Here is a 23,902-nt window from a genome sequence, read left to right on the forward strand (position 1 = left end):
TGAGAACAGGGGCGTCCTGATCCCAGACACATGTCCTGGTCCTGGCAATCGTTAACCATCACGTTTCTGGCTTTTCCACCCAACTGATATCAGCAGGTGTGATGACAATTCACAGCGCTTAGTTTATCGGTGGTATTTAAAAGAATGTTCCGAACATACAAGTTGAAGCTGTTGCACAGGGGAAGGAGAGAGAACCCAAGTGTTTACTGAAAACTGGATGCTTCCCTTGAGATGCAGCTGGACGCTTTGAGGACCTGGAGAGAGACAGTGTTTCCAAGGCAACAATAAAAGGAGCTTGCTGGACACAACCAAGGCACCATGATTGAGGGTTGCTAAGGAGGTCAGCGGCAGACATGTGATGCCAGACACAATGCAGGACATGATTTAAGCAGAGTGTGAAAGGCGAGTGCAGTTGCACTTTAACCCCCTCACTCTCAAACCTACTCCAGCACATCGCTACTTATTCAAACTTATTTTGTAGGTACAACTATTTCTGTGTGTGTGTGCACTTCCTCATATCCCTATTTACCCATCCCCTCATTAATAATCACCTTTATCAATGTCATGCCTCTGCCTGATGCTCTCAAAAATGTTTTCTATCCTGGGTCGATCCATTGCTCCCACTTATGGGTCTCCTCATTCTGCCTTGCAGAAGTAGCAAGCACAGAACAGCAAAGGAAGGCAGTGATTGAAGGTGGCCTACTTACAGCCAACGGCTACAGAGACCGCGGTGCCGGGGAGCCACAGAGGATGCGACACTGGGGAGCAGCAGGGTCTCAACATGGTGGCTGTCAGACTCTTTCAGCTAAATGGTGACAGAATTAAATATCACACTGGCACACAGTCACACTGGGTGGGATTTTCTGGCCCTCCCCACCATGGGACCCGATACGCCAATCCAAAGTCGATTGATTTTCAGCTGGCCTATCACATTTTCAGTCCTGCCCATGATGATTCCGGCAGCAGACAGGATCTGAAAACTCAACCCATAGATTTGATCTCAACAGCTCCTATTCAGTACAAGTTCAAACATTTTTAAACATGACAGCAATTATTATTTTGTCTTTTATCTTCCACAGAGCCCCTCACAGATTCAGCAGGATTTGGTCAAGATCATTTTGACTCCTCAGTGGAGGTCCCTTCCTCTGATACTGTACAGTCAGTGGATTCATGAAGACATTGCACCAGCTCAGATACTCGAACTTCGCTGGTATCAGTTAGAGAGAGTCGGGTTTTCACGTGGTGAATCACTCTTCACAAGGGACCATGAGCTGACAATAGAATCAATGACACCAGTGCAGAGTCCCTTCCAAAGGGCTCAATGTGCTCCAAGCTCTGTTTAACTGGACGTGAACATTGTAACTGGGGAAATTGATGAACAGGAGAATCACTGAGTGACAGCAGAGATTGGGCAATGTTTCGGCACAAAGTAATTGGAAGAATCTACCTCCAACGTGACTGGCACCCTGACACAGGCCAATGCAATGACAGTCTTCTTCCATAGAAGGTGTGGTTCACTTCTTGGAACATCAAATGTGGTAATCAAACCAGTGCATGCAGATCTTCAACAAGAACTTGCTGACCCTCATTCCAAAGAATACAGATACTCACACGCCTTGAGCTGTCAGCTCCCCAATGATTCACAACAAAGTGTTCTCTTACGCTATGATGGCAATCAAGTGTGGTTGGCCCATAAGAGGGATGGTAGTGAAAGGAGGCATATTTGAGATGATTCTATTCAAAGCATCTTCACTTTTCACCTGCTGCTTCCCTCAGTCAGTAACCCACTGTGCTGCCTTATGCACAATGACTAAAATGTATCTTGTTTTTAAAGCACAATTTGCCTGTTAATTCAAGGTTAATTTATATTGATTCTGGTGCTGAACAAAAAGTTACAAAAACTGAAATCTTCTTAATAATTTCTTCTTTCAGTGTTATTTAGTAAATATGGTTTACAGTACCTATAGAAGAATTCCAATGCAATGGTACTTGGACATATTGAGAAACCTTAGCCACTGCCTGAACAGCTGTGCACTGAGTATGCCCAGCTCGGTGCTCTATTTCTCTGCTGTCCCTCTCTCTCTTATCAGCTAAGGTCTAACACCAGCAGGCTGCATGGTGGTATTGCTGGTCACCATGGTGCCAATCTGACATCTGACCTATAACCAATTACGGCAGATTCAACATGCCTGAGCGCCAAGATGCAGTTCAGATGGTTAAACTCCCAGAGAGCTGCCAAAATCCCCAAAGTGCAAATCCTCACACAAACAGTTTAAACAAATCCTTTTTCACAAGTAGGCAAGAAAGCAGTTGTGAGCCCTGATATTTATTGACGTATTTCCCTGATATTGGTCCAACCCCATCAGCTGAAGCGTGACAGGGTGGCACAGTGGTTAGCACTGCTGCCTCACAGCGCCAGGGACACAGGTTCAATTCTGGCCTCGGGTCATTGTGTGTGTGGAGTTTGCACATTCTCCCTGTGTCTGCGTGGGTTTCCTCCAGGTGCTCCAGTTTCCTACCACAGTCCAAAAATGTGCAGGTTAGGTGTATTGGCCATGCTAAATTGCCCCTTAGGTGTGTGGGGAGCAGCAGGGTAAATACATGGATTATGGGAACAGTGCCTCGGTGGAATTGCTGTCGGTGTGGGCTTGATGAACAGAATGGCCTCCTTAAAGTAAAGTTTATTCATTTGTCACAAGTAGGCTTACTTTAACACTGCTACGAAGTTACTGTGAAAATCCCTGAGTCGTCACACTCCGGTGCCTGTTTGGATACACTGAGGGAGAATTTAGCAGGCAGATGCATCTCACCAGCACGTCGTTTGGACTAAGGGAGCAAACCAGAGCACCTGGAAATCCGTGCAGATACAGGGAGAACATGCAGACTCAACACGGGCAGTGACTCAACCTGGGAATTGAACCCAGGTCCCTGCTCTGAGAGGCAGCAGTGCTAACCACTGTGTCACCATGCCTTCTGCACTATATTCTATGAATTACCACCATGTACTCGTGTTAATTTCCATGTTGTGTCCCAAGGAGCCTGAAAAATCCATGTCAATGTCACCCTAGTTGAGCAATTAACATACATCAAGTGACAAGCTGCCTCTCCCGAGGGGTTTTTTTTTGCATGCAGTCTTAGGCACTGCAGAGAGACCCACAATTTACCAGGAGGAACTGGCCTCCCAATGCACCGTCAATTTTGTTAGTTTCAACCCCCTATCCATTCCAAAACTCTCACGCTCCTGCACTTTAGAGTCTGGCACTTTGCTGCCTATGGTGTCCCTAATGAACAAATTATTCCATTACCCATCATCCTAAGGAAAAACATATTTCCGTTATGAGTAGAACGAATATAGAAACCTCAACAGTCATTGTTTAATTCAAGGGTATATCATTAAGCGCAAATTTAATTAACAGGTTCATGTTTTTGACTATAAAAATCAAACCTTACAGTGTAATTTATAAATGTCCTCATAAACTGATCTTCCTTAGAAATTAATTGGTTTTACTTGCCCAGTTACTCTGAAAATCAACCTTTGTTCCATCAGTGCGGCTGACTGATTACCAAATTGAGCTCATTTAAGTTTTTATTGACTGCCAAATGCATCCAAAAAGCTTTTCAATCGGTGTTGCAAATTTCACTTCTCTTCAAATTGTTTATGTTTTCTCTTCTCCCAACCCTGCTAACTCTCGACTATTTTCACCCATCAGTTGACTAATCACCATTAAGATAACAAAGGTTGGAAACCCGAAAAAAAATCATTAGTAATGAAGGTGAAAAAAGGATTGAATTGATTTTAGTGTTAGCAATTATTAAGGTGGAAAAGTCATTACTTAACTCTTGATGGAAAGAAAGGCTGATGACTGTGATGGAAGATTATTTATATGCACAGCAGAGAATGAGCTTTGCACGTAATCTGAACCATCTTTCAAAAATAAAGTTTAAAGTTTATTTTATTAGCGTCACAAGTAGGCTTATGCAATGAAGTTACTATGAAAATTCCTTCGTCGCCACACTCCAGCACCAGTTTGGACATATTAAGGAGAATTTAGCAAGGCCAATGCACTCAACCACTACATCTTTCGGACTGTGGGAGGAAACCAAAGCACCCGGAGGAAACTCACACAGACGCAAGGAGAACATGCAGACCTCGCACAGACACTGACCCGAGTCGAGCCCCTGGCGCTGTAAAGCAGCAGTGCTAACAGTGTGCTACCGTGCACTATCATTCCAAATTGGAAGGCATACAGGATGTGTCGCTTCATTTTATTTTCTGATTTGCTGAAGGAGGCACTCCTTTTCTCAAGTTCTCTAAATATCAAGTTCCTATTCAGGTTTAGGGGGTTAGTCACAGGTCATTCTGGACGTCTTTGTGCCAGCAATGTATGTAAAAAATGCAACTGCTGAAATGTGAACAGTTTTCTCTTCCGTTCTTTCTCCTCTATTTCAAACCTCCTGTCATCACACTATTCCTCAAAAAAAATCCTTCACCTGTCTGCCCTTACACATGAACTTTTACCCCCAACCTCCCTTTCCTATGCAAAATCTTTCAATCTGTTGTGCTCCCAAACAGATGCCCACTTTGCCAGGAACTCCCAAGTTTGAATCAAATTTCTGTTCCTGCCTCAAAGTCACAAATGACATCCTACATAGCCGTGACAAAGTTAAATCTCTCCTTCTTGGAATTTTCAATCTGTCTGCCCATTGAGACATTTGATCACACCATCTTCCGCCAATGTCTTTCCAATATTGACCAACTGAACTTAACTATTTCCATTAACTATCTCAGTCCAGCCAAATAATTGCCATCAATGGTCTCTCTTCCTGATCCCACACTCTGGTATTCTCCAAGAAACTATTCTTGTCCTCCAGTTTCTCGTCTACAATGCTGCCCCTCGGCCATATCATCAAAAAATAAAGTGTTAGCTTGTACACTTACCTTGTCAATACCAGACTCGATCAGACCACCACTTCTCAACACTCCCTTCTAACCCCCAATACTCCATCCAGTGTCAGGAATTTCCAATTCAATACTATAGCCATCATCTTTGCCCCCCCGCCCCCAGAAACCCCACTCTGTAGCTACCAATTCTGGCTCTCTCTATGACAACTATCCAAGGTTGAATCAGATTGCTCACTGTTACTAAGATTGTCCATCTCTACCTCCACAACAGTGCCCTTCACTGCCCCTGCCTCTGCCTTCTGCCGCTGAAATCCTAATCTATGCTCTTGTTACCTTTAGGTTTGACAATTCCAATACACACCTGGCTGGCCTCCCCCATTCTACCATTTGTAAACTTGAGGTCATTCAAAGCTCATGTCCTAACTTGCATCGAATGCTATTCACCTGCCACCCCTATCCTTGCCGGCTCCCTTTTAACAAAACTAATTTCATTCAAGCAAGAGGCCCTGGGAATTATCGGCCCAGTGGAAGCTATAAGCCTCAGAAAAGCTATGGCAGGGTGTTTGTACACTACTTGGAATTCTGGCTCTTCTCAGCAAATATTTAGCAAATTTCCCAAATTCCAGATGGTTTCTCAACACTGTCACCTGCTATTATTTCAAGTCTCAATGCCATTTTAAATCTCGTCAGCCAACTAAAAAAAAACAGCTTGGTTAAAATGGCAGATGGTGAGACTGGAGCAGCAAGTGCTTGGCAAAGGTTTTTAACCACTGACTGCCAGGCAAGCAGGGTTAAAATTGTCACTTGTGCATCCGAACATCTGAGTATGGATACGTTTACTGTGTATGCATGTGTCCCTCAGGACACTCAGGCCTTGAACTACCATCTTGAGTGGTAGCATTGACGTTTTGGGCACTTCCAGAAATTTAAGTACGTGCTACACCTTTTTTAACCATCTTTTATTTTTTGGGACTTGTTTGAATGTGTGTGCACGCTGTGATATTTACATGCTGGGTGTAGAGAAAATAAATGTTTATAGTTTTAGCTTTACCTACAAAAAAAGCCATCTTGGGCCTGTTCTTGAATCACACAGCACGAAAGGAGTTAAGCTCTCCTCCTTTGAAAACACTAAGTTACACTAAGTTGAGAGTTGGAAGAAAAGGCAAAAGCATCCCACAACCTTTCCCCTATCCATATTGATAAATTTTACAGGGGAATTTGAACACCAGTTAACAGCTGAAGAATGACACATCAAGGTTTAGAGGCGGCACGGTAGCACAGTGGTTAGCACTGCTGCTTCACAGTTCAATTCCCATCTCGGGTCTCTGTCTCTGTAGAGTTTGCACATTCTCCTTGTGTCTGTGTGGGTTTCCTCTGGGTGCTCCGGTTTCCTCCCACAGTCCAAAGATGTGCGGGTTAGGTTGATTAGCCATGCTAAAAAAAATTGCCCATTAGTGTACTGGGATGCTTAGGTTAGAGGGATTAGCAGGTAAAATGTGTAGGGATATGGGGGTAGGGCCTGGGTGTGATTGTGGTTGGTGCAGACTCGATGGGCTGAAGGGCCACTTTTTGCACTGTAAGGTTTTATGGTTTCACATTTTAAAACCTTGGCTGTAATAAATTACTAAAAGCCACAAGTGATTAGACACCATTTTCTTTTGTCAGGCAACTTTTTTTAAAACTACAAAAAAGAGATTCCCCATTTAAGCGTGAGCATGACCAGAAATTACACACTATGATTATATATTTCTTAAGTCGACAGCTCATCCTCTAGGGCAAGTACAAAATTATGCTTAGCTCCTGGTGACTTGCTTCATTTTGACTTTCCCAACTAACTTCTAATCCCAGAACTGAATTTCTCTGTGAGGATTATACTGGAAATATCTTCCTTCCAGCCCAAGCTAGGTAAATCTTCCAGTCTCCTCTAAGTTTTCATGAATTCTTCAATGTATGCAATAACTCCCACCTGCATTTTGTGTGGGGAAAACTCATCAGTATTTTTTGAGCTTCAGCTGCAGGATTGGCTGCTTCTATCAATTGTGCTGTGTTTCACCATCGGTTGCAGACCAAGTAAGCCAAACAATGGGCATCTGTGACAATGATCTGTAGACACTGATCTCATAAATGGCTTCTTCTGTCCTCTTCCCCATGGAAATGCAAAACATATTAACCTTCTAACTAGGAAGGGAGATTACTTAGCTGTTCTACATTCCGAGTCAATTTTCATCTTAGAATTAAATGGACCTTTTACAGCACAACCTATCTAAAACAATACCTTTCTGGGCCTTGGAAGACACAATGGTACATTCAAACATTGCTGTCACTGTCTCCAAGCGTAAGTAAATACCATTTCAGTAAAACAATCTGTGACCTCTAACAGTCAAACCGCTCAGATTTACTGTCTGGCAGACTTTAAACAGCAGGTCCACCTTCATATGGCAATGCAACAGGACATAGACAGGCTGGTAGATTGGGCAGATAGATGGCAAATGGAATTTAATCCGGAGAAATGCGAGGTGATGCACCTTGGCCGGAATAATGTGGAGGGGAGTTATACGATAAAAGGTAGAACTATCCGGAGTATAGATACGCAGAGAGACCTGGGGGTGCAAGTGCATAAGTCCCTGAAGGTGTCGGTACAGGTGCAGAATGTGATGAGGAAAGCGTATGGTATGTTAGCCTTCATAGGAAGAGGTATAGAATATAAGAGTAGGAGTCTGATGTTGCAGTTGTATAGAACGTTGGTTAGGCCTCACTTGGAGTACTGCGTCCAGTTCTGGTCGCCGTACTACCGGAAGGATGTAGAGATCCTAGAGAGAGTGCAGAGGAGATTTACCAGGATGTTGCCTGGTATGGAAGGGCTGTCTTACGAGGAAAGATTGGATGAACTTGGGCTGTTTTCCCTTGAGAGACGTCGGCTGAGGGGGGATCTAATAGAGGTTTATAAGATTATGAAGGGGATAGATAGAGTAAATGGTGGTAAGCTTTTTCCGCTACAAGAAATGGATAGAACGAGGGGTCACGGGCTTAGGGTGAGGGGGGCTAGGTATAAGACAAATATTAGAGGGCAGTTTTTCACGCAAAGGGTAGTGGGGGTGTGGAATGCACTGCCGAGTAAGGTGGTGGAAGCAGGCACGCTAGGGTTGTTTAAGAGTCACTTAGACAGCCATATGAGCGGGCTACATATAGGGGGATATAGTAGGCCTTACTGAACATTGTAGGCTTGGGAATATGTTTTGCCTCAGGAATGTTAGTCTTTGCCTGTTTAATAATGAATTTTTTTGTCTCCACAGGCATTTAAGTCCAGCAAGGGGCATGCAGGCGGCAGGTTGTAGTGGGCTGCTCTTGGATGTTGCTTCGGGAGTTGCCTATTGCTTCATGTCGTTAGTGTGCTTAAACTGGACCATCTCGAGGGCAACATGACAGCTCAGAGACTATCTCTGTTGCTGTGCGGACACATGGATTTGGGCCTGTGTCTGTGGGAGTTTGCACGTTCTCCCCGTGGTTGCGTGGGTTTCCTCCGGGTGCTCCGGTTTCCTCCCACATCCCCCAAAGATGTGCTTTTAGGCTGATTGATTGGGTACTAAAATTGTCCCTAAATTGGACCTCCCTGATCCTCGCACGTTAGGCGTAGACTAAAATCATGAATAGGTCACTGAGATAGTAGGACGGCGGCGCGGGCTCGTTGGGCCGAAGGGCCTGTTTCCCGTGCTGTGTTGTTCTTTGTTCTCTTTGTTCTTTATATATCCTTAAATTTAAAGATCCAGTTTCAAAATACAATAATCTTACAGACCTCACAATTGTAATATTCTTCATGAGGCCAGGGTTTTGCATGTGAGTGCATGTGTGAGGAGGAATACTTTGTGGGATGTGTGGTGTGTATGTATGTGCACACACGTGTATATGCACACACACAGGCTTTTCAGCTCAAGTGTGCTGATAAATTTGAACATGTGCGTCAGCTGTTAACAAATTCTTCAAATGGTACTGAAAAATCAATTGGAAGGACCACTTCTAATGTGGAGATGTTGATCTATTTACACATTTAACTAGTATTTTTACATGTTAAAATTGAGCTCAATTTATTGGAATTCTACAAAAATAAAATGTGCAACAATAGGACTGAAATTGCTTCAACAGCTGGCAATCTGACAAATGCTTCTCACACATTGTGAATATATTCAGATATTCTGCCTTTGCTACAAGAAAGATCTAAAGTAGTGTTTTGATTTTTCAAGGTAGGACCTTGATATTTAATGCAGTCTTTGGTTCTTTGTTTGCTGAGCTAGAACGAACAGCAAATAACATGCCTTTAGACCATCTGCAGCAGATTTTCTGTAATTTTTACCATTCTACCTGCGAATAAGGAGAATAGTCTATTCAGCTGAAGTGTTTAGCTACCCTCTGGATCACTTTGTGAAATTGATGGACTGGGAAAATATTCTTTAAGTTTTATGTTGATTTATTATTGTCACAAGCAGTCTTACATGAATGCTGCATTGAAGTTATGTAAAAATCTCCTAGTTGCCACACTCCGGCAACTGTTCAGGTATGCTGAGGGAGAATTTAGCACGGCCAACGCATCTAACCAGCGCATCTTTTGGACTGTGGGAGGATACTGAAGCGACTAGAGGAAAGCCATGCAGACACGGGGAAAAGTACAGACTCTGCACGGTAACTCAAGCTGGGAATCGAACCCAGATCCTTGGCACTGTGAGGCAACAGTGCTAACCACTGTACCAACATGCCACTGGCACGATTGGCACTTCCGGAAGATACATTTCTTCTCAGACACATCTGTGAAATTACGGTACCGATGTTACAATGCAATGAGTTGAGATTCATCTTGCCAAACTTAAATGGGAAAATATCATAAAACATGTTGAAAATTAGAATTCAAAGACATTTCATAATATTGAAAATAATTATTTTGGATGCGAAATCAAAGTTATTTTCACATTCTAATTCTTCTGGTTGCTCAAATATGACAAAGTCGCAATAATACTCATCCAGGTGCTCTCAACGTGCCACCATTTGGAAATGTCGGAACTTGTGTTTGAACGCATGTTTGGGATCACCCTTCACTTGCTTTCAGCAGTGGACTTCAGATTGCCCTATTGTTGTTTTCAACTCTCAAACACTTTGAACTGTTCACTGATTAATGACAAAAATTAGAGACGCAATAGCTTAAGTCACAGAATGTGACTGTCATCGCAGTGTCTTGTGCAACTGTCAGTTTGCGAATTATACATTCTTCAAGCCTGCGAGCTGACCAAGTTATTATATCTTGTTGCCAAAGTCAAAAAAGCACCTGACCAGAGGACTCACTAACCACTATAACCTTTTAATAGCATTATTGATGGAATGTTGATTCTTTTCAAACATTAGAAACTTAAGAGTGGAATGAAGCTCAAACGTCATGTGATAAACCCCACAAGATCCTTGGGGAGTGACCAATCGTTCTCTCTGTGGGGCTCATTGTTTCGAGCTCTTAACAGGCAATGGCTTGCCCAGCTGGTACTCATTGCCGAAGCCTTTAATGAGGCAGGCCCAGGACTGTGCCTGCTGGACTACTTGTCCTAACTCTCCATTCACCTGACGAAAGGGGTAACCCTGAAAGCTAGTGAGTATATTATCAAATAAATAGGTTGGACTAAAACCTGGTGTTGTCAGACTTTTTACTACTTGTCCTAAGCAGGGACTGGTGCGTGTACACCATTGTAGTGTTTTACTTTGCATTCTGTAAATAAACTATGCTCCTTTCCAGTTGGGTTTCCTTAGTTATTACAGGTTTAGTCATACCAACATTGGATTTGATCGAACTTCTAGTCATACAACAGATTCTGTGCCATTGTGAATGAAAACCCAGCCAAATTAAGATTGTATTATGTATGACCTGTCAGATCCTCACTTCTGAACACTCATCATTCACTTAAGCTTTGAGGTTTTAAGCGATAATTGATTTCAATGTCATGTCCCATTAAACATTTCTGATTAACTTGTCGAAAGGACTTCGAGCAACAGGATTTTGTCTACAAGCTGTCACGGGTACTGAATTTGTGGAAACCAAATTTTATAGTCAATATTTGTGTTCTGCAACATCAATGAATAGAAGCATTCACTGCCCAGACACAAGTATGCCCCTGGACACAGGAACACATGTCTGTTCAACTTGGCAGTGAGCCGATGGGAACATCCATTTTGACCTAGTGGTAGCGTCTGCTGTTACCAGGCAACAGAGATGTCGTTAGAGCCAAGAACAGAGAAAATGTCTCTATTCACTGGGCGATTGAGGCATCAATCACCAAGCTATTAAGTATCATATGGTTGGCTGAGGTACTTGACAGAGATTTGCACTGATGTATGACAGTTAAATGAAATTGATTTTAAGCCATTGAAAGGTGGAATTATTGATCAGAAAAAAGGATAATTGATCTGTATTTGACTCTGTACTTCAGATCTTTCACAGAGCTTCTGTCGCTCTATTCCCAAAGCTGTTTAACCCTTTTGGAGGTCTACAGTCAGCTGTCAGCTGTCAGCTTTTCCTCGGATGGAGAAAGCTAGCATGAGGGGGCATGGCTTTAAATTAAGGGGGGGTAGTTATAGGACGGATGTCAGGGGCAGGTTCTTTACCCAGAGGGTGGTGAGGGACTGGAATGCCCTGCCTGCTGCAGTTGTAAATGCGCCTAGTTTGGGGGCGTTTAAGAGATTGGTGGATAGGTTTATGGACGAAAAGGGATTGGTTTAGATTAGTGGGTCAATGTTTTTTTTTAAAAATAAGACTGGTCGGCGCAACATTGTGGGCCGAAGGGCCTGTTCCGCGCTGTAATGTTCTATGTATGTTTGCATTGTTTTGTTTTATGTGAAATAAATTCATTACATCTTTGCACAAAGATAATTGCCTTGTCAGTTTTGACTTGTCCAAGTTAAGACACAACTGGCCACCTTCAAATTTCCCCACAACACCCATCAAAAAGTTATTGCTTTCAGGTACAGCCACATATAGAGAACACAAGAAGTTAGTCACGCTCAAATGACAAATTACAAACCAATGCAATATCATCATGGCTGAATAGATTTTGGATTTCCACCCTCTTAAAGTTTTCAATTGATGTTTCAATAAAAGATTCTTCATCCTGTTGAACAAACTGTTACCTTACCAGCATAACTATTGTGATGCGCGCTTGAAGAATTTTCACTTTAACCACAAACTGCGCAGAAAACTAAAGGAACAAACCTCTGAACTGGAATAAAAAGATACCCAAATTTGCAAACATCAGTTCCCTTAACCTTTCAACTCAGTGAAAATGTCACTGATTTTGAAAAGGCTTCAACCCAACAATGATCCTGTCTCATTTTCTGTACACAGTGAGAGACAATTGATGGGAATCTGATAAAGCAAAGCAGACTGATCATCCCCATGTCATCAGGACACTTGGGACTTTTCTCCTCTCCCAAAATACAACACAGCTTTCAGTTTTTAATGTTGAAATTGAATATCTTTCACAATGTTACGATCTATAAAATTCTCACTCTTGTTTTCAAATCCCTCCATGTTTCATTCCTCTCTATCTCTCTAATCTTCTTCAATCCTGTAAGCCTCCCAGATCTATTTGTTCCTTCAAATCTGCCCTCTTGCAACCCCAATTATCATCACCCCAGGTCATTGGTGCCTTCAGCAACCCACTCCTTTACATTTCCCTCCATGTCGCCGTGGCAGTTTTCAGTGTGGTGCACACTGGGTTGTGTTTCAAGTGTCCTTTGCCCTGTTATAATTTCCACAGTCACTGATAACTTTGAAAATAATTCAAATTCACAGTGACCAGCTTAAAGGACCAAATGACAAGATTTCAATATTTAAGACATTTATGCAACAAAAACTAAAAGCAACTTTGACAAAACGCGATTTCAGGAGGCAACTTATTCTTCAAACTAGAGGAATAAACTTTCCCCTTTTACATTCAACACAAAGGAACATCCAACTCTCATGTTATTCTTTACACTGTCCCTTATACAAACAGTCAGTTCTCAATGAACCAGTCCAAAGTGATTCTTCGACCCCAAGGGTCTTCAATGTTTTTTATTCCTTTCCCAGCCTGGTAACTTTTAACCCCTGGACTGTGTGTCACAGTGAGGGTTTTTCTGAAGATTCCCCCCACTCTAGTTCAAACAAGACAAATCTTCCAGTCTCATTTTAAATCCTCTCAAACTTGGTCTTTTCAATCTAAAAGACAAGACCCCACTAATACTCTTGCAAAATGAACAATAGATATTTGCCACCTCTATCTCCCTCCCTCATTTGCTCAATCCTAACTTACTGAACTGTAAATGGAATTTTCGGGATATCCTTTGGGAAAGCTTTGTTATCCAGTTCTACAACGCGATCACTTGCAACTTTTACCTCTCAAAGTCAATTTCCACGGTAATATGATTTAAAAAATGCCTTGTATCCAGGTAGAAATGCTGATTAGTTATTCTTTGGAATCCAAACTTCATTCTATTTTGAAATTAAATAAAGTACAATCATTTACAAAACCTAACATTCCAATCATGGGAGAAACAGCACAGGATAGCCAGATTTTACTTCTGGAATGGAAGTGCGCATGCTGAACCTGGGCCTGCAGGCCTTAGGAAGGCAGCCACAGGGCTGCTGGATGCCCAGGTGGACTGGTTAAAGCATCTGCCTTGATGCATGTGGACTTTGTCCTAGTTTTAGCAAATGCAGCTTGTCCCTCAGCCCCCAAGTCCCCAGACTTCAATGGCACATCCAGTCCAACCCATGACCCAACTCTCCCCCATTGTCCTTGATCCATACCATACCATCACATGTTCTGAATCCTTCACCATGGCTCTCATACCCATGCCTATCTATAAATTCCCCATACCTTTCTGCCAACCTCACGACCAGTTACAGTGCCAATGCCAACTTCGTTCCAACTTCTGCCAACATATACCCCCCCACCTCAATCCCCACTCTTTGCCCTAATACTCTGAATGCCAACACATCCAGTATCCACAAACATTTAAGGAAGGTACTATGGAGGGTGGAAATCTGAAAGAATAAACATTCAAATATAAATTATTTCATTTAACTGGAGTTTTTCAAGCATTTTTTGTTCATAACCTATACCTATGGCAGATTTCTCTATATAAATCGAGACACTTAAATTGATAAAAGTTTCTTCAATACATTTAATTCACAAGTACTTAATCCCCTCTAAAAACAAACATTTGCCTTCACAGCCCCAAATCACTGGCAGTTCATCCTTTAACAACCTTCTGGAATTGTGGATTTACACCTTCCCACTGATAATTATAGGTTGTGAATGTAGTCAAGTTGTAGTAGTACTGTAATGATTATCCCTAGACTTATTTTAACACACAGAATTTCCCCAATTGCCAAACGAGCAAGAAAATAGAAGAATTTCAGACTCGCTCTTTGGATGAGTTTTAAAATGCAATCTTATGGCACTTGGTGCAATAAGAGTACCAGGACGTGATTCTCACCAGTAGGGGGTTGGGGATGGAGCCTCAACTCACTGGTGAAGCTGGCTGATGAGTTCTTGGTCTGTCATTGCGCAGGCATCCTGATCTCCCAGTGCAGTGCAACATCTCCTGCCATTCCCCAACCCCTTCCCAACAAGCATTGGGACCCCCCCCATGGACATTAGGCCCTCAATCACCTCATGCAGAGCTGCCTCCCTCCCACCCCACTGCAGAGTTTCTCCCTCTCTCCCCTGCAGAGCTGTTTGTCTCCCCCCATCATTACCCCACCTAATTCTGGTTCCACTTCCTCTCTGGCTCCGCCTTGGCAGTGCCATGGTGCCAGGTGGGAAGTGCCTGTGTGCCTGGCAGGTATTGCCAGACTGGCACTACTCCATGGGAGCTGTCTCTGGCCTTGCCCTGACTACCAGGGGATGGGGGAAGCTTCAATGGCCTGTGATGCCCTGTTATTGGGGACCATACATGATTCTCAATGGGGAGAACCTCAGCCAGCGAGGTGCAGATGCGAGTCATGCTGGACAATTGCATCCTGGACCAGTTAATGACATTGAAGTTATGTCATTAATATTGAAACTGACTTTTCACTCTGTCTGAGAGTGAAATCAATTATACTGGCACTGTTCGCTGGTGAAATCATGGGAGGTGAAAAACTAGGCACAAATATGATTTGTCACCTCCTGTCCGATCTTACCACCTCACCTTGCCAAAAGTTGGGGAGGACAATCGTACGATCTCGCACCCATTGTTGTCGAAACCGCAATCACCAGATTTTCACAACCGCAGAATTTGATTTTTCAAAATTTAAGGAAAAACACATTTAAATAACTTGGCAGCTTGACAGTTCCACAGACTTTATCAACCTTCAACAAAATATTCACGTCTACTCCTAAACATGGCAAGTCATTCACTAACCAAACAGTGAGGGAAAGATGAGGTCTGTGTGAACTCAGCATTGAGTCCTGCTGGGTTTGGATTTCCCCCATGTGAATCACATCCCACCTTGATTCCTGTTGGAAACAGGGGCCTGAACTTTGGATCCTGAGTCCTGGCATCATTTTGGATAAAGCCCCGAGTTCCCATTACTCTATAAAAATTCAGGCCTAACAGTCCGTCCACTATCATAGATGCATCCACTGTTCTTCACAAGTGCAAACGTCTTGCACCTTCTGCCAAGTGAAATAACCCTTTAATCTTTAACAGGGTGGCAGGATGGGGGTGGGCGGGGGTGTGCAATAACCCAGTGGTGTTATTAATGGAGTATTAATCCAGAAACTCGGCTAATGTTCCAGGGATCCAAGGTCGAATCCCACCATGGCAGACGGTGGAATTTGAGTTCAATATAAAAGATCTCTAAGTAATAATCTACTGATGACCATGAAACCCTTGCCGATTGTCAGAAAAACCCGTCTGGTTCACTAATGTCCTTTCGGGAAGGAAATCTGCCATCCTTACCTGGTCTGGCCTACCCCATGACTCCAGAGCCACAACAATGTGGTTGACTCTCAACTGCCCTTGGGCAACGAGGGACGGGCAATAAATGTTGGCCAGCTAACGACACCCATGTCCCGTGAATGAATTTTTAAAAATGATTAAAAATCAATCCACTCTGATTGCTTCCAGTAAAATTCAAAATTGGCCAAATGACCCTCTTAATTCCTCTGTTTTACTCTAAATGAGAAGCTGTGTTCACAGACATAATACAGGAATGTGGTAACTTGCATTTGTAACAGCCCTTAAATTGTTACAGATTATCTGTCCATTCCTGTGGAACACGCCAAGCCTGCAAGTGGCACCCACCTCTGACTGAATTAACAAAGTGTTAAAACTAAAAAGAATTAGGGCAACAAGCAGTATTCTGGCTTGAAGAAAAGGATTTTTTTTAAAATAGCTTCAGAAAATTACATGCTGTCTGCCATGGATGAGTAGAATTTTTATCAGCAAAGTGTTATACAATTTAAACATTACCTCAAAAACATTAGCTAATTGAACAATTGAGGCAGCAAAGTATTATTAATGTTTTAATTACTCTTATAATTACAACTTCAATTCCCTGAGAATTTTTTGCCACCTGGAAGCTTTTTCCCTGTTATCACATGGCTTCAGGGTCATGAGTGTGACTGTAATAATAGCTTTTTTAAAATCTGAATAGCACAAACATAATCAATTCTGAAAGAAGATAGTTGACGACAAAATGAAAACCACTAAAGACTCTTGAAGCCCAGTAGGACATGTGGTGAACACATTTCAGCGGAAATGGAGTTCACATACTGTTAAATCTCTGGTTGAGTTTCTTAATCTTGTCTAAAACCTTTACCTCGATTACATTCATGCTATTAGAATAGCCCCAACACCAATTACAGACATTGAGTTCAACTGGCTTCAAGAACATAATATAAGAACATAAGGAACAGGAGTAGGCCATCTAGCCCCTCGAGCCTGCCCCACTATTCAATAAGATCATGGCTGATCTGAAGTGGATCAGTTCCACTTTCCCGCCTGCTCCCCGTGACCCTTAACTCCCTTATCAATCAGAAATCTATCTACCCGTGACTTAAACATATTCAACGAGGTAGCCTCCACCACTTTAATGGGCAGAGATTCACTCGAACAGAGTTGAGGAGGAGCTTCTTCTCTCAGAGGATAAACTGCGTCGCCCCCACTTTATTTTGAGGCTGTGCCCCCTCGTTCTGGTTTCCTTTCTAAGCGGAAAGAATCTCTCTGCCTCTTCCCTATCTTGCCCCTTCATTATCTTATATGTCTCTATAAGAACCCCCCTCAGCCTTCTAAACTCCAACGCGTACAAGCCCCATCTACTCAATCTCTCCTCATAAGCTAACCCCCTAACATAAAGAGCTTTTGTTTGTTGGTCACGGTGTATAGATCTTATCATCCCACCCTTTGCAGTCAACCACGTCTTCCTAAACTTCTCTCCATGAGAACCGGTTGATCGTTGGACAACTTCAAATATAAAAGCAGTGAACGATAGAAGGCTGACTCTTTTTTAAAAAAAGCAGAAAATGTTGCAATTGCACAGTAGGTAAGTCTGGTTCTGACAAGGAGAGGTAACTTAATGAATTATATATTTACATCATTCTTTTGTGATCCTTCATCAGGATTCTGACATACGCCTGAATAATTGCCCTTCCAGTTGTGAATCAAGCTGCTGCATCTTTGTACAGTTCTCTTTTGCTACTTCGGAGAATGACTTTGCCTCCGATCGTCATACGAGAGGCTGCTTAGGATTATGTAAACTCACATCATCAATCGTTCATTCATTTTTGATAAAATGGGAGGCAGTTCTGAACCTTTCAACACGCTCCTGTGATATTCACTAATGTCATATCGTTCCGTTACGGAACACAGAGTATCTGTAGGATACAAATTAAATGACCTGCAGACATGTCATGTTCTATTACAAGATCCAGGGGGAAATAGAATTCTCAAGCTGACACAAGTAATGGTTTCAAATAAATATTTCACCAATCCCAGATTCACTGGGGTTTTTCATCCAAAAATCAGGATTCTGGTTTAATATGAAACACGGCCATAAATCACACTCCATTGAGTCGGCTCAATTCTTGTCCCCTGATAACTGTTCGGAAACACATCGCATCGACAAAAGCCTTGTGGTGTGAATGATGGCAGTTATAAATGTAAATTTTCCAGTACATTGGCCAATATGTGATGTGTGTCAGTCACAGGATTTGAACTGTGAGAACGTAAAGATCAGTGTAGTGTCTTCATTGTTCACATGAATTAGAGAAGGATTTCTCTTCACACTGGACTAAAAAGGGAATGAAAAAGAAACGTGCAAGAAATGCCACTAACTTGTTCACAATGACTATTAAAGTTGCACTATCGCCCCTCAGGGAGCTTGCAACAACCTCAAACAGCTTCTTCAGAAAATTATTTCTCCCCTCCATTGTACTGATTGCTGGGAGCATTTATTGCAGCAAATTGATTACTGGTTGCAACATTCGTGTCCTGGGAAGCACTTAGAGCTTTCTCTGTGATTTCTTTTCCCTCAAATTATCCCTCTAATTTTCTACTTTTATCTCTCCCGTTCTTAGCTGTATGGACAGGAGAGATAAAAGCTCTCCTCAAGCTGAAGTATGGCTTTAAAGCACTGATGGTTTTCCAATGTTTTCTTTCGTTAGGTATGTCGCAGTTCTACCAAAGCTCAACCATCACAGCAGAGCCTAACCCTGTTTTTAATGCACATTCAAACCTTGACCAACTTCTCCTCAGCCCAGGCCAAGGATAGAATTCCGTGACTTTCCCGGTTGGTACAGCTGAGGACTATGCGGCACAATGCATTTACGAAGCTGCTGGAAGTGTACACCTTAATCGACCGGGCACTGAGTTTAAAAATCGGCAAGTCATGTTGCAGCTATATAGAACCTTAGTTTGGCCACACTTGGAATAGTGTGTTCAGTTTTGGTCTCCGCACTACCAAAAGGATATGGAGGCTTTGGAGAGGGCACAGAAAAGATTACCAGGAATGTTGCCTGGTATGGAGAGCATGAGCTATGAGGAGAGGTTGGAGAAACTTGATTTGTTCTCAGTGGAATGACGGGGGTTGACAGAAGTCCTAATACAAGTCTACAAGATGATGAGGGGCAAGGACAAATTCGATAGTCAGAAGCTTTTTTCCAGGGTGGAAGAATCAATTATTAGGGGACGTAGGTTTAAAGTGCGAGGGGCAGAGTTTAAAGGAGATGTACGAGGCAAGTTTTTTTTTTACACCGAGTGTGGTGGGTGCCTGGAACTCGCTGCCGGGGGAGGTGGTGGAAGCAGATACGTTTGTGAATTTTAAGGGGCATCTTGACAAATACTTGAATTGGATGGGAATGAAGGGTTATGGTCCCTGGAAGAATAGGGGGTTTTAGTCAGTTGGGCAGCATGGTCAATGCAAGCTTAAAGGGCCTAAGGGCCTGTTCCTGAGCTATAGTTTTCTTAATTCTTAATACAATGGGTATTGTTGTAGTAAGGTTAATATTTTTTGGAGTCAGACAATGTTTCAATGTATTTACTATGTTATAAATCCTTAGCCTTGCGAGTTGACAGATTACACAGCAGCCACCAAAGCAAATTGGAAAAATATTTTTTCAACAATATTGACAAGAATTGCTGATTCCGGGTTTATTTGACTGCTTTTAAATAATCTGCTTGCTCTTCATTGATCGGAATAGTTTTTTTTATATGACGCAAATCCGAATGGTTAATTGAACAAACTCTGAGTAATTAAATGAATCATTGGAGTACAGACTTGAAATGCAACACTCACATTGGAAACGACATGATTTAAAGAACAAACAGCTCAAGATCAGTGGGCTGTGTTGAGTGCAACACCCTTAAGTCATCGAAGTGTCCCATGCTGTTAAGCCTGGGTGACAGGAGTCCAGTGCTCTTTGCAGATGTTTTCAATAAGGCACATTTATAAAGTAGTCACTTTTGTTTTTAGGCTTGTGGTTGGGATGTATGCAGGGCAACCAATTCACATTTCAGTGTTTTTTTTGCACACACTGACATTAACCTTTACATTTGACATCATATCCTCTGGAAAATTCACCATTATGAATGGAAATCTTCTCAGGGTCACAGACCATTGTAAATTCATCAGCGCATGACATTGTCAATCCAACCTCATCAGCTGCAGACAATTCAACACGCTCAGTTTGATATTAATTCAACATTACAGGTCAACACATCACTGACTCAGAACAATGCAACATCATGAGTTAATATCAAGGCACCATCACAAGCTAATATCAATTCACTGCCCCACACTATGATCAATAATGGCGTGATTTGCTTCAGTTTCCTTTATTAGATATAGATATTTCATGTATTTCTACTATCTACATCAAATCTCTTCCTCATGTAAATTGCAGAGTTTGTCGACTTATTTTACACTCATTATATCTGCTGAATAGCAAATTGCCGATCTTTAGCAGAATGTGTTCTACAGTAAAATTACCTATTAAGTATTCATCAACTAATTACTTAAATTAAGGCTTAAAATGGATAAATTAAACAAGTTTTGATCCACAATTATTTCAATGAATGCCTTTAAAAGCTGTGGAAAACAAGCACACGTTTCAGCTAAGACAAAGCAGCCATTCTGTTCTGTTTGTCATGATAAGAACATTACAACCTTTGATTCAGCCACAAGGTATTCACGAATTTTTCATGAGTGACAAAATGTCCCTGTTTTGAATATAGAAGAAAAAGTTTTCATTCACATTTAATTCTTGGTGCTATCAAAATGAGGAAATCCAGAGAAATTGCTGTTGCTTGCACTCAATCCTGGAACATTTAGATAACAAAGGACACCTCCGTCAGACTCCTATTTATTGACTACAGCTCAGCCTTCAACACAACTATTCCGACAAAATTCACCCCCAAGCTCTGTGACTGAGGCTTGGCTCCTCCCTCTGCAACTGGATTCTGAAATTCATAACCCACATGGGGGTTATGGGCATTGGGTCTGGTGGGACTGTGGTTGGTGCAGACTCGATGGGCCAAATGGCCTCCTCATACACCTGTGGGATTCTATGATCCTAAACTGCAATCAGTTAAGTTAGGCAACACCTCCTTCATGATCATCCTCAACACCAGTGCCCACAAGGCTGTCTCTTCAGTCCTTTATTATACTCCTCATATACCTATGACTGTGTGGATAAATTTCCTTCCAACTCAATTTTCTAGTTTGCTGATGATACCACCGCAGTGGGTCAGATTTCAAACAAGGACAAGATGGAGTACAGGAAAGAGCGAGAGAAGGAAAAAGAGATAAAGAAGATAGTGAACTGGTGCGACGACAATAATCTCTCCCTTAAGGTCAACAAAATGAAGGAAATCGTCATCGATTTCAGGAAGCATGCCCCTGTCTACATCAATGGGGACGAAGTCGAAATGGTCAAGAGCTTCAAGTTTTTAGGTGTCCAGATCATCAACAATCTGGCCTGGTCCCTCCATGCCAACATTATAATTAAGAAAGCCCTCTACTTTCTCAGAAAACAAAGGAAATTTGGCATGTCTGCCATGACTCTCACCAACTTTGACAGATGAACCATAGAAAGTATTCTTTCTGGTTGTATCACAGCTCGGTATAGTTCCTGCTCTACCCAAGACTGCAAGAAATTACAAAAGGTTGTGAATGTAGCCCAATCCATCAAGAAAACCTGCCTCCCACCCACTGACACTGCCTACGTTTTCCTCTGCCTCGGAAAAGCTGCTAGCATAATCAAGGACCCCACGCACCCCAGACACATCCTCTTCCACCTTATTCCGTCGCAAAAAAGATACAAAACTTTCAGGACACATATCAACCGACTCAAAAACAGCTTTTTCCCTGCTGCCGTGAATGGACCTACTTCGCATTTTGATTATCTATATGCTGGCCATTTTTGGAAAGCAGAACTGGCGCTGCAGGATGCATTGTGTACTCTCGCCTTTCTTCTCAACGTACGGTACGTTTTGCGTAGTGTGCAAGAAACAATACTTTTCGCTGTATAACAATACATGTGACAACAATAAATCCTATGTAGCTCAGTTACATTTTCTACTAAGAATTGCACGTTTTTCATTTCTTAAGTGGCTTTAAGCAAAGAAATGAAGTGCTACAGTTCCTTGATCTCTCACTTATAACTGATAATCCTCTGCATGAAAGATGCTGAGTGGTAGTAAAACATACCAGTATTCTCTTCTCATTGCTAATTTTGGCACAAGGAAGTTGACAAAAAAAAAAACTGACTCTTATCTATTCTGGAGAACCAAAAAGGATGGGTCACTGCACAAAACCTTCAGGTAAAGAATATGACAAGTTCACAAGTAGGTGTAGATTTGATGTAAATTCTTCTTCAACGTCATTATCTAGGAGGGAAGTGAAACAACAGCCATGAGCTCTAACAACTTGAATCCAACGAAGAGCTCATAACTGAGAAATAAGATTGAAATCCTGTCTGAATTCTAGTTAGGGAGCAGGTGAGCCAATGGTCCAATTTTTTGGAGTTAATAGTCTTGAGAGATTATCTGCTGGATGGAAAAATGCTACCAAGAGAAGGTGAAAGGAAAAATGCCGGATTGAGCAGTGCTTACTCAATCGACAGAAGTAACTCGACTGAGATATGGTGGGTCAGTTCCATTGGTTGCATGCTTGGACATTTTCAGAAGTCTCTTCATACAAACCCATTTAAAAGTGGAATCTGTGCAAACTTGTATAATTATTCGAGGGAATAAGTTTCTCATTCTTGCAAGGGTAAAATTCATTATATTAATCAATGCATTCGCTTCTCCCTTGACCCTTCCTATTTTAGTAGATCCTTTTCTCAAACTTGTGACTGAATAGAAATTAACTCATCTTCAGACAAAAAGACATGGAGGAAATGTAATAGGTCTCAAAATGTGGGTAATTTATTTGTAATTATTATTACATTTCTCTCAGCATTTCTTTGCTTAAAGCCACATAAGAAATGAAAAACGTGAAAGTCTTAGTAGCAAATGTAATTGAGCTATATTTCACAAAGGACAATTTCTTTTCCATATTGCTACTACCAAGTCTTTTGTTTCAATCCCTGAATTGAAGTTTTGCTGATTGCTCCAATGTGACTTCACGACATGTGAACTGTGGATTGATGCTAACATGGACAAGGTACAGAAATACCTGGTGCAAAAATAACATTCTGATGTTAACAGCAGAAAGACAAGTACTTCAAATATCACAGTATCAAACATTCAATCATGTCAAGATTTGATTTGATTTGTTACTGTCACTTGTATTGGTATAGTGTGAAAAGTATTGTTTCTTGTGGGCTATACAGACAAAGTATATTGAGGATAGAGAAGGAAAGAAGAGATTGTAGAATTTAGTAATCCTTAATTGCAATCTTAAAACCAAGGGTTGGAATGTTTTCATTCTTGATTTTCAGGCTAGAAATAGCTGAAATGTTTCTCCAGCTCGCCAACTAATTGCATTTCCTTCTTAAACTAAAGGTTGTGAGAAATGAAGAAACAAAATTTTGTTCATATCTCATTACTGGCTTTCGGCTGCTGGGTCTGTGCATTGTATCACTGTGCTTTCTGACTTACACTTATAATTGGGCTTATGGTTTCCTGAGCATTGATCTGTAGTATCTCAGCCAATGAGTCATTATTCATGTATGAAACTCCATACTGAGGACAGGACTTTTCCGACCAGGTTGGTGTCTGTCTCAGTGTGTGCAAACTCCAGCAGATCTACTGGGCTCATATTTATGGCAGGCTTACTGATGGATTCCATGAGACAAGGGGATCCTTGAAACTTAATCCAGTAACTTGCCTCTTTCAACTCCAGCACTGCTGATACACAACGTATGGGATTTCAGATACCCAACAATAGTAAAGCAGGAACGATAGCAAATCCACGAGGGAACGTTTTGAGCAGTTTCCTGAACTTGAGGCTCGAGGGTAAAACATAAAGGCTCGGGTATCAGCAGGTGACCTGAGCTTAAG

General features: G+C 41.9%; 1 protein-coding gene across 1 annotated transcript in view; it reads right to left on the minus strand.

The window, feature by feature from the left end:
* LOC145345358 (CUB and sushi domain-containing protein 1-like) overlaps positions 1–23,902 on the minus strand; it is a 1,850,124-nt gene that overhangs the window by 1,545,801 nt on the left and 280,421 nt on the right. The window lies entirely within an intron of this gene.

Source organism: Carcharhinus amblyrhynchos, chromosome 7 (assembly GCF_965287045.1).
Source record: "Carcharhinus amblyrhynchos chromosome 7, sCarAmb.v2.hapA, whole genome shotgun sequence".
Lineage (NCBI taxonomy): Eukaryota > Metazoa > Chordata > Chondrichthyes > Carcharhiniformes > Carcharhinidae > Carcharhinus > Carcharhinus amblyrhynchos.